Raw genomic sequence first — 10,000 nt, 5'->3', positions numbered from 1 at the left:
ATACTCAGATCACTGAGATCAGTTCTCATCACAGAGGACTTGCAACCAGGACACTGTGAAGTGAAGTTATAAGAAAATGTTGTTTTTTCAAAGAACAGTTAAATACGTCTATATTAATCACGTACAAATTCAAGTTCCACATTGCTTCTCAAAGTACTCCTTTTCTTCAGGGCTTAGAAGAGCCATTTTACAAACCTCCTCAAAGGGCCACTCAACATCACAGCCAGGTTGGCCACACACAAATCTGCACTCACCCTTAGATATTAAAGAGAAAATCAAAGAAAAGACTGCAAACATATTGAGCAAATCAGCAACAACCAACCTGCTACTGCTAATATGATTCACATCAGCTGAAGTCACATTCTGTCTTCTGTTTACTATAGAAATACTATTTTGTTACACTTGTTCCTGTTGTGCATTTTGTCAGTAAAGTTTAGTCATTAAAAAGTCTTTGAATTTCATGCTGAAGGTGATATTTAAACAGCCTACCTGGTCCAACAACCTGCGACACCAGTCGGTGAGAGACATCGGAGTGACAGCATGACCACAGGACATCTTTGCTCTCAGAGACTTGTAGCCAATACACAGAACTGTGAGACACACAAACAAAAGAAGAGTTTTGTTGGATAGGGGCAACTGGCCAATTATGACAGTTAAACTTTAATACACAATATAACGTAAAGCCAATGCAAGCATTAATTGAAAAGACATCTGATAAACTAAGGGCAAAAATTGACATGGTTATATAGGTGGGCGTGGCACTGGTACTTTTCTTTCCTTACAAGAATCCACCAGCCTGAACAAAAACAACCAATCAGTGAGAAATATAGTTGATTGTCTCATTCCCAGGTTCCCAAAGCCTCTGTATTTAACCCAGGGAGTGAGACTCAACCAACTATCTTTCTTGTCTCTGATTGGTTGTTGCTGTACCATTAGGAGCACCAGGAGGAGCCAGAGGAACCTGCTCTATTTACAGATTATCTGTCTCATGTACTGCTGTCAGTATTAGTGCTTATTTTTCTAAACAATTATAATTTAATTTATCCTCTCAAAAAAATAAAATGTGCAATTGTGTATTAAAATGACCAAATGAGAAATCAACTTAATAAACTAATATAACTAAACAAATATAATGTTTCTTAAACAAGGTCTATGTGATCAGATAAACTTGCTAAACTAAGAATTGTTAGGAGCTACTTAAAAATGATTCCCACACCAACAGAAGCTGTATAGCTCTTCTTCACTGCAAAGGAAGGTGTTTCATTAAATGTTATTTGAACACAATATCAATAATCACCCAATAATTAACAACCTGTAATTTATATTAGTTAAACTCTCTACTTACAATCTAAATCATCCTTTTCGTCTACAAATGTAAACGTGGGGTCTAGAGGATCGTAACATTTCTCCTGTACGGTTCTCGAGCTGCTGCTTTTTTCCTCAGAGCTGCACTCATCTTCTTCACCCATGAATTTGCTCCTCAGTCCTTTGAAGCCCTCTCCATGAGCCGACACTCTGCGCCTTTCAGACTCACTCTGATGTCTCCTCTTGCGTTTGGTAGACAGTTTGCTCCCCATATTCACTCTCTCACCAATGAAACAATGACTGATCTGACCGGTCTTAAAGGTTCCTATCAGGTAGGATTGGCCTATTCGTCTTTCCCATAAAGTCACGTGATTTGAGGTTTCCCAATGTGACGTAAATGCTTTTGTTCCTTTATTTTTTTCCTGTACAAAATGTGATGTCAGTTCACTTCATGGTCATTTTGAGCTGAACAAACACACTTGAGGACTCCACACAGTCACTGCAGTGGTAAAATGAAAATCCAGGTGAAGGTAAATGGACCCAGAGGAGAGGAGAAGATCATCGATCTGTGTGACAGTGAAGAGCAGCTGAAGAGGTTCACTGTAATGCAACTGAAGGAGAAAATTACTAAAGAACTCGTGATAAGTACGTTTACTCTTCTTTATTGTGCATAGTTCATATATAAAATATACTTTCATGCTTTCATTTGCATCATTAAAATGAAATTCAACGTAAATCTGCGCAAGCAGCTGCTGGTTGACAGGGTTGGGAGGTTACTTTAAAAATGTAATCCGATACAGTTACTAATTACCTGGTAAAAAACGTAGTCAGTAACTAATCCAAGTACCACAATATTAAAGTAACGTAACTTGATTACTTTTCTGTTGCTTTTGGATTACCTCAACATCAAGTATGCAAATAAATTGTATTGTATTTTAAAATAAAATCCATTTTTACTAAATGTAAATGTAATCTGATTACGCCTATTTTTTTCTTCAACTGTTATAGATTAAAGTTACTTGTTTGTATCCTGATTACATAACTCAGTTACTTGTGCTCTGTTAGTCTCCAAGCCTGCTGGTTAATTCAGACAACAAATAGTCTACAAATATGGTAGCCTAAATGTTAAAGGGTTTTAACTCAACACAGTCAAACTGATTAAAGTCCCTTTTGAACTAGTCAGAGAGCCCTCAGAAAAAGTCATTATGATTTTGCTCCAGATCATCTTGAACATAACTTTGACGCGATATCTCCTGAAGTCTCAGCCTCTTTATTCTCCTCAGGTGAAGACATCCGGATGGTCTTCAGGACCGAGCAGCTGCAAGAATCATCCCTGCTGTTGTCCTATGGGATTAAACACTTGTCCACCATCCACACACTGCTGTTGCTGCCTGGAGGCATCTGATGTGGACCAGACGCAGAAGAAAAGATCACAGACTGTAAACCATCTCAACTGGACTAATGATATAATATGCAACAAACAAACATTTGTAAAAACAAATAAAATGTAAATGAAATTATTAAATTAAAACATTATAATTAAATTAAAATGCAAATTATAATGTATAATAATATATACATATAGGTTTAATAATAATAATTTCTTTCCTTTCATTGAGTTTGCTGAATAAAATTGCAAAGAGAGTCTCTCAAACCTAAACGACTGTGAACCTGTTTGCTCTGAGTAAAATTTGGTGATTTTTGTTGTGCTACCGGTAAATTCCTTGGACATTATAAGGGGAACTTTTGCTTCATTATCAGGCTGTTTTTTGTATTTTCTCCTACTCTTCCTTATAACTGGGCGTGTCAATCAATGATGATTATCACAGGTACTTTTTACTGGTATAGGCGTTTGTAAGAGGGATGAGGGTTTTCCCTGCACGGATGCCTATAAATAGGTACCACCAATCATAGGCCAATCTCAAAATGATACTGCCAATAAAATAAGTATATTTGTGAGACAATACTAAGGCTAATGTTATGAATCAAATTGGATTCTAATGTTTAATTTTTATCTTCCATGTGTTGAACCATATTGATGATCATGTGACATAATTAAGTATCCATACCATTGTTTGATTGAAATGAAAAGATTAAAAACACTGTGAAATTGACAGTAAGGTCTACCTGTGTAATATCTTATGGACATTTCCTTCAACCTATAGGAGGACCAAGGGCTCAGCCTTCGTGCATGACATGCATCTACCGGGTGAGCTATCCGGGCGCCCCCAACATTAGTTATTTAGTCATACGTCCAAAACTATTGCACTTACTGATTTAAGAAGCACAGATTTTTAATCATTTGTTCAGATGATACACAAGATAATTACACTACAAAAGCAAAACCACATTTGCAGATAGAGAACCTTTGAGAACCTTACACTTATTTACTTCTGCTTTAAGATTGTGACTTGCAGATTGTCTTCAGAACCAAGACCCTGCAGAAAGAGACCACCCTGGCATCCTGTGGGATCCGGCACATGTCTGCAGTTTATACACTGCTGAAACTGGCATCTGATGAAGAAAATCCCTACAGGCTCAATGAAACCAATGACACTGTTAAAACAATTAACTTCCAGACTCATAGAGAAATAAAGACATGTGTCCCAATCTCAGTCTACTGTGTGTTGTTATTATAACATTGTAAACAATCACCAATGCAAATATCTAAGACCGAGACCATGGTGAAGTTAGTTTTAAGTTGGATATTCAACAGATATTCACTCCGGATCCAACGTCTTTGGTTTCATCAATAAATTACTACAGAAATCAGAAAAAGTTAAATTTCTTGTCATGTGTCCCAGGGACTCCAAATCAATGGCAAATTATATTACTACACCACACAACAAGAACATGTCTCTTTTAATCAATTTTTAATGTTTTTCTTAATATTTTATTTTTTTAATAGCTTTTATTTCATGTGACCTATACGTACTCCAAATCACTACTGAACTGTGTTATTACACTGGACAACTAGGACACAGGTCTATTTATTGTATTTAACTGCCTCTTCTATTTTATTTTACGCAATATTGGTCTAACATTGTTAAGGTATAGCCAGCCAAATAATCAGCACACACACTCTTTCTCTAGCAGACATGGAATTTATGGAAAATAAATCAAGATGTTTCCATATAAATATTAATATAAAATACAAGGAGCATAGAACATTTTTAAAGAGATGTGTTTCCACTGGACTGTAGTAAATGATTTGGCCTTGATTTGGAGTCACTGGGTCATGCCATGGAAACTATTTAAAAGCATATAAATATTAATATAAAATACAACACGACTTAAGAATAGATTAAAAGATGTGTGTCTTAGTTGTGTGGTGTAGTAATAAAATTTGCCATTGATTTGATTTGATGTGTCCATGGGTCACATTACATGGAGTCTATTGAAAAAAGAAATCCAGATTTGTACATATAAATATTAATATGACAGCATTAAAAGATGTTTGAATCCATAACTGTTGGGGCTTCTGTATTTAACTAACCTTTAGCCAGCCTGCTCTAAAATTTAATTAGGACTTAATCATTACTTTGTGGTTCACAAGCTCTTAGTTACTCATACTGTAAAGTGTTAGGCTACCAGTTTCATTATGAACAGTGCAGTAGTGTGGAATAATACAAGTGAGACACTTCCCATTTAAAAAGTCACAAAAGTCACGTATCTCAATCCACAAGAAGAGTTAACAAGCAAATTGTAACATGCACCAACCACATTTGTTTCAACCAGACAATATCAAGGCAACAAACTTACATAAATGAACAATTAAAAAGTAGTTATTCCCGCTGCCGTCACCAAGTGCTTGCTAATGGTGGGAACTTATGGGTCTCTGTAAATAATTTTATAAGGAGAAAGGTCTAGACCTTCTGTATTTGAAAAGTGTCCTGATTTAACTCTGTTATGAATTGGCACTATACAAATAAAATTTAATTGAATTCATTTGGTTTATCTGCACAGTATGTCATGGTCCACTCTTATGTAGTCTTTCATACATTGTTATCTCGAGAATTGTATTGTAGCCACTACTAACAAGGAATATTTAGATGTCAACTTGCAGGAGAAAGGACTACTCTGAACAATGAATATAAAATGTTTCTTCTTTTATTGTGGAGGATAACAACCTTACATGACATGCAATGTTACAGTCTGGACGCTCTCACCCCATTACAGAAGACACCAGAGCCGGCGAGTGATCACTATAACAGCAACATGTACAAAACAGAACTAGCAACTAGCTCCCACCTACGGAGTTCTGGTAACAAGGTAACATTACCATAACACATTATCATTTATACCGTCATAATCTCAACATGACCAACATACTAAATAACAGGCTGTAGCTGTCTGACCATTTATCATGGAGCACAGGGACAATAATAGTCCCTTCGGAACCAATTGATGTAAAACAGTAAATTACACAAACAAAATTTAGAACTGACAGCAGCTAAATTGAACTGAGCTTAACTTTTTGTTTCAGTTTTTTACTATTCCTGGACTGTATATTTCTTGCTTACAGGCACAGTTATTTATTTTAATGATCTCAATATTGAGCTGAGGTCCGTTTTTCTCATCTCTTAACAGTTGTCCTTTTTGGTGGTCTTTGGTTGTTTCCGTCTGACTAAGAAGTAGGCACCTCCTCCCGGTGCGGCCTGCCTGTGAACTGCGAACTGACCCTTACCTCTTCTCCCTTGTTGCCAGGGAGGATCCAGCCCAGGTACATTGAGTCCGTTGTCAATGATGTGATCAGTAGACACAGATTGTGGTGCAATGCAGGGTTGCTCAGGTGGGGTGGGTGGGTGGCTCCTGCCCCTGTGAAAGGACTGGCTTCAGTCATGATGGATGACTTTCTTTGCGTTGAGTGAGGATCTCATATAGTACAGGGCCACAGTGGGCCTTGACCATACATGGGCCAGGGGGCTTATAACTTGGGGCTGAAGCCTTTGTTTTTGTGCTGTCCGTTATATAGATTAGGTCCCCAACATTATAGCTGTGCTGCTGAGCTCGTAAGTCATCAGTCCTCTTCTGTCACTGTTGAAAGAAAGGGACTCCAAGGAGTACTGAGCTATGTCATGGACCTCACCAAGACTCTTTTCTAGGTCATGCACATACTCCGCAGGTTCCTTTTCACCTTATTTCCATTCTGCTCTTGGAGATCTGAAACACCAGTCCATCCTTGCGTGCCTGGCGCTTGAAAGGCAACCGAAATAAGTCCCAGTCCTCTTTGCCATCATACATCACTAGCTTGACTGTGGAAGCTTCATACCTCCTGTGGCTCAAGGTGTGGACTAAAGGTGTGTTTAGCCTAAAGAGATACACCTGTATAAGGTCCAATAGCTATTAAATAATTTCCCTGTAAACCCTGCTGGGGATAGACAAGCTACCATTAAACTAATTAGGTATTTAGAGTTAGTTAGAAACATGTCAAGTTAGAAGCCTGTCAATATACAGTAAGGGTTAACCAGCCTAACTGTGTTAGCGTTAGCATTACGTGAGTAAGTGAGACTATGGTCATGCTTAGCTAACTTATATAGTTGTTTTTGTGTTTTGTAACTAGCTCTTAAGTTTAGAAGAAGTTTAGAATTGCCAATAAATTTTAAAATCATCAGTATATATCTAGTGACTTTCAGCAGAATGGTTGCTCGTATTGAGGGCAAATGTTGAAAACACAGAACACATAGGCTACCTGTCCTCCAAAAAGCCTTTTGAAGCTTTTGAGGCAAGACTCGTTCACCACTTATAACGTTATAACCCCACAGAACTAGGGGTTTCAGGAGGGAGGACTGCAGTTATTACAATATTATTAACATTTGTAAACTGGCTAGATAAACTGACAAATTAATTATTATTTAAACAATTAAATAATGATTAAATAAACATGTGTCATGTTCAGTTTCTGCTGTTTTTGTATAACAGCCAGAAAGTAGACTAAATGTTGCCATTTTGATTACTTTCAGGCATATTTGGCCAGATATGGTTAAAGCAAATGAGACTTAAATCACACATCTGTATGTGCATTGTTTCATTTATGTAAGTTTGTTGCCTTGAAATCGTCTGGTTGAAACTAATGCGGTTTGTGCATGTCATATTTTGCTTGTGAACTCTGCTTGTGGATTATGATACATGTCACATTTATGCCTTTTCAAAAGGGAAGTGTCTTACTTGTCTTCCTCACATATTTTCCCATGTTAATAATGAAACTAACTGATGAAATGCCTTACTCTTTACAGTAAGTAACACAACATTTTGAGGCGTCAGGGAACTAATGAGGCACTAACAGTACATGAACCATAAATTAATGATTAAGTCCTAATCAAATTTTAGGGTAGGTTAGCTAAAGATATGGAAGCCCCAAATGGTCATGGATTCAAACCTTTTTTAATGCCGTTATATTGAGATCAAGAATTAATTATTTCCTTATCTTGGGATAAATACGTTTGTTTTCCATTGATAACAGCAAAGCAAAACAAATAAACTTTTAATTAACTTTCGCCATTTGTTGTAAGAGTGTTTTCCCTATAGGGATTTGATATGAAGGAATTTACACTATGGCTAATTATTCATGTATGCATACATACAGTGGTACAATTAACGAAGACAACCAGGGGTTAAATTGGGCCTGGGTTGCACAGGGCTGTGCTCATCCCTGGCACAGAGGTGCATGACAAAAAACACTTATCTGATCTGATTTTATGACTACCACCCAACCAGGCTAAAGACTAAGAGTAAACGCCAAAGGTTTTGTCGAGGTAACAAGCCAACACAAATCCTTACAAACTCACTTATAAAACATTGAAATAAATTTCCCATCATTCATAACGATGAACCTGGTGCAGCCAATTGTTTTATCAAATAAAAGGCTGAAAGGATTTCACTTGTCAGTCAAGGTACGGTTAGTGCTAGTCTCTACAGCTGCCAATCCACACTCCATACTTTGGTCCATGCTGGACTTGAATCGACGACCCTCCGGTTCCCAGTCCAAGTCCCTACAGACTGGGCATCTGGTTGAAACAAATGCGGTCTGTGCGCCCGACAGTTTGCTTGTGAACTCTGCTTGTGGATTAAGATATGTGTCACATTTGTGACTTTTAAAAAAGGAAACTGTGTCATTTGGCCTCCTCGCATCTTTTCCAACGCCACTGCACTATTCATAATGAAACTAAATGGTAGACACTTTGGCTGTGGAAGAAAGACAACAAAGTCATCACAGAAAGTTCTCTGCACGTACCTTACTTTCACATGTGATTTTCATTCAGCCAGCTGATAAAAGTAGCAGCCTCGTGCTGTAAAATATAGCTGACAGTCGCTTGTGAAATAAATAAGAAAGTGAGACTTTACAGTCTGTTAGTTTACAGTCTCAACTACACCTTATTTCATTAGGACATGAACGCTAAACCCTGGTAAGCATTTCACATACCTCTCTCTCTCATTTTTGGTTAAGGCCTACACTTAAATAGTTTAAATCTTCACCTTTTACTGCCATAGCTTACAACTATGCAGGTACAGTAAATATTTTGTCTACTTTATTTTACTGTGATTATTATGGAGAAACTATGTAAACTCGTAATTATATAACTGATGTTTTTCATAGTTTTAAGATGCTAGATGATTATCACAAGATATAGAACTTTACAATGACTCCAGTGTTTTGTTCTTTATTGGTGAATTCAATATGTTTCTGCATTCATGCGAGTTTACTGACTTTAAAAAAAAAACATTTCAGCATAACATAAGAACTTATGAAGGTAAAAAATTAGATGGTCTAGCAAGTCAAAAACCACAGCTGAACAACCTGCTCCTCCACACTCAATGTTGTTTGTTTGTTTACATTTTAAAAAATGTAAGTGAAAAGTGTATTAAGGATAAAATGTATCACATTGTAAAAACATGTCAGTCAGAGAAAGTGGTCATGAAATAAAATTAAATAATTGCAAAAACTGTGTAACAGTGTGTGAAGTGAATGATAAACAGAGATATAAAGTCAAATATGTATAATGAAGGCACCATATCCATTTCAGAATCACATATGAAAACATAAACAAAAGTTTGAAGATTACTGTGGGATGGAAGAAAGTGCTTCTACTAAATCCACTGGAAAAAGTCGAGATGAGAACACAGAGGCAGAAGAAAAGGAACAAACAGGTAATACAAGTTAAATGAGTTGTCAATCTATCAATGTTTACCTTTCAATCAAACAAATTTTTATGTTTCTAAATCTTTATATGTTTATAATAAGATGCTGTACGTACTGCAACAAAGAGGAGTCTTTGGAATGTTTTTTCGTCATATTTCAGTAAGTAATCAGCTCACCTCTTTGAAATGTACCATGTGAGGTTAAAACACAATTATTTTCATTTAATAATAATAATAATAATAATAATAATATATAAGAATTTAACAGAATTGCTGAATGAATTAGTGAATAAATTACATTTCCCACTAACCCACAGACTGTAAGAAGCCCCGTGTGGCCACTTCAGAAGGTCTAACAGATGAAGCAGCTGAACGACATGAAACCAGTAACATGAACAAACTGGAGCAGGGTGAGGTGCAACACACAAGAAATGCAGAAGAAAAGGACAGTGATGATGAAGAGAAGACACAGAAAGGACACAGTGGTGAGGCACTTAGGAGAGGAAGGGAATACACAACATGAAGAAAGTTCAAGAGTGAAATTAGATTGGAGACT

General features: G+C 36.8%; 1 pseudogene; it reads right to left on the bottom strand.

The window, feature by feature from the left end:
• The window catches only part of LOC118338462, a 22,582-nt pseudogene extending 21,005 nt beyond the window's left edge, over nt 1-1,577 (bottom strand).
• Nucleotides 1,578-10,000: the final 8,423 nt, after the last annotated feature.

This window comes from Morone saxatilis, unplaced genomic scaffold (genome assembly GCF_004916995.1).
Source record: "Morone saxatilis isolate NCDOM2014 unplaced genomic scaffold, NCSU_SB_2.0 Contig4, whole genome shotgun sequence".
NCBI lineage: Eukaryota > Metazoa > Chordata > Actinopteri > Moronidae > Morone > Morone saxatilis.
Note: the sequence above shows the minus strand (reverse complement) of the source record. Positions and strands in the feature narration are given on the sequence as shown.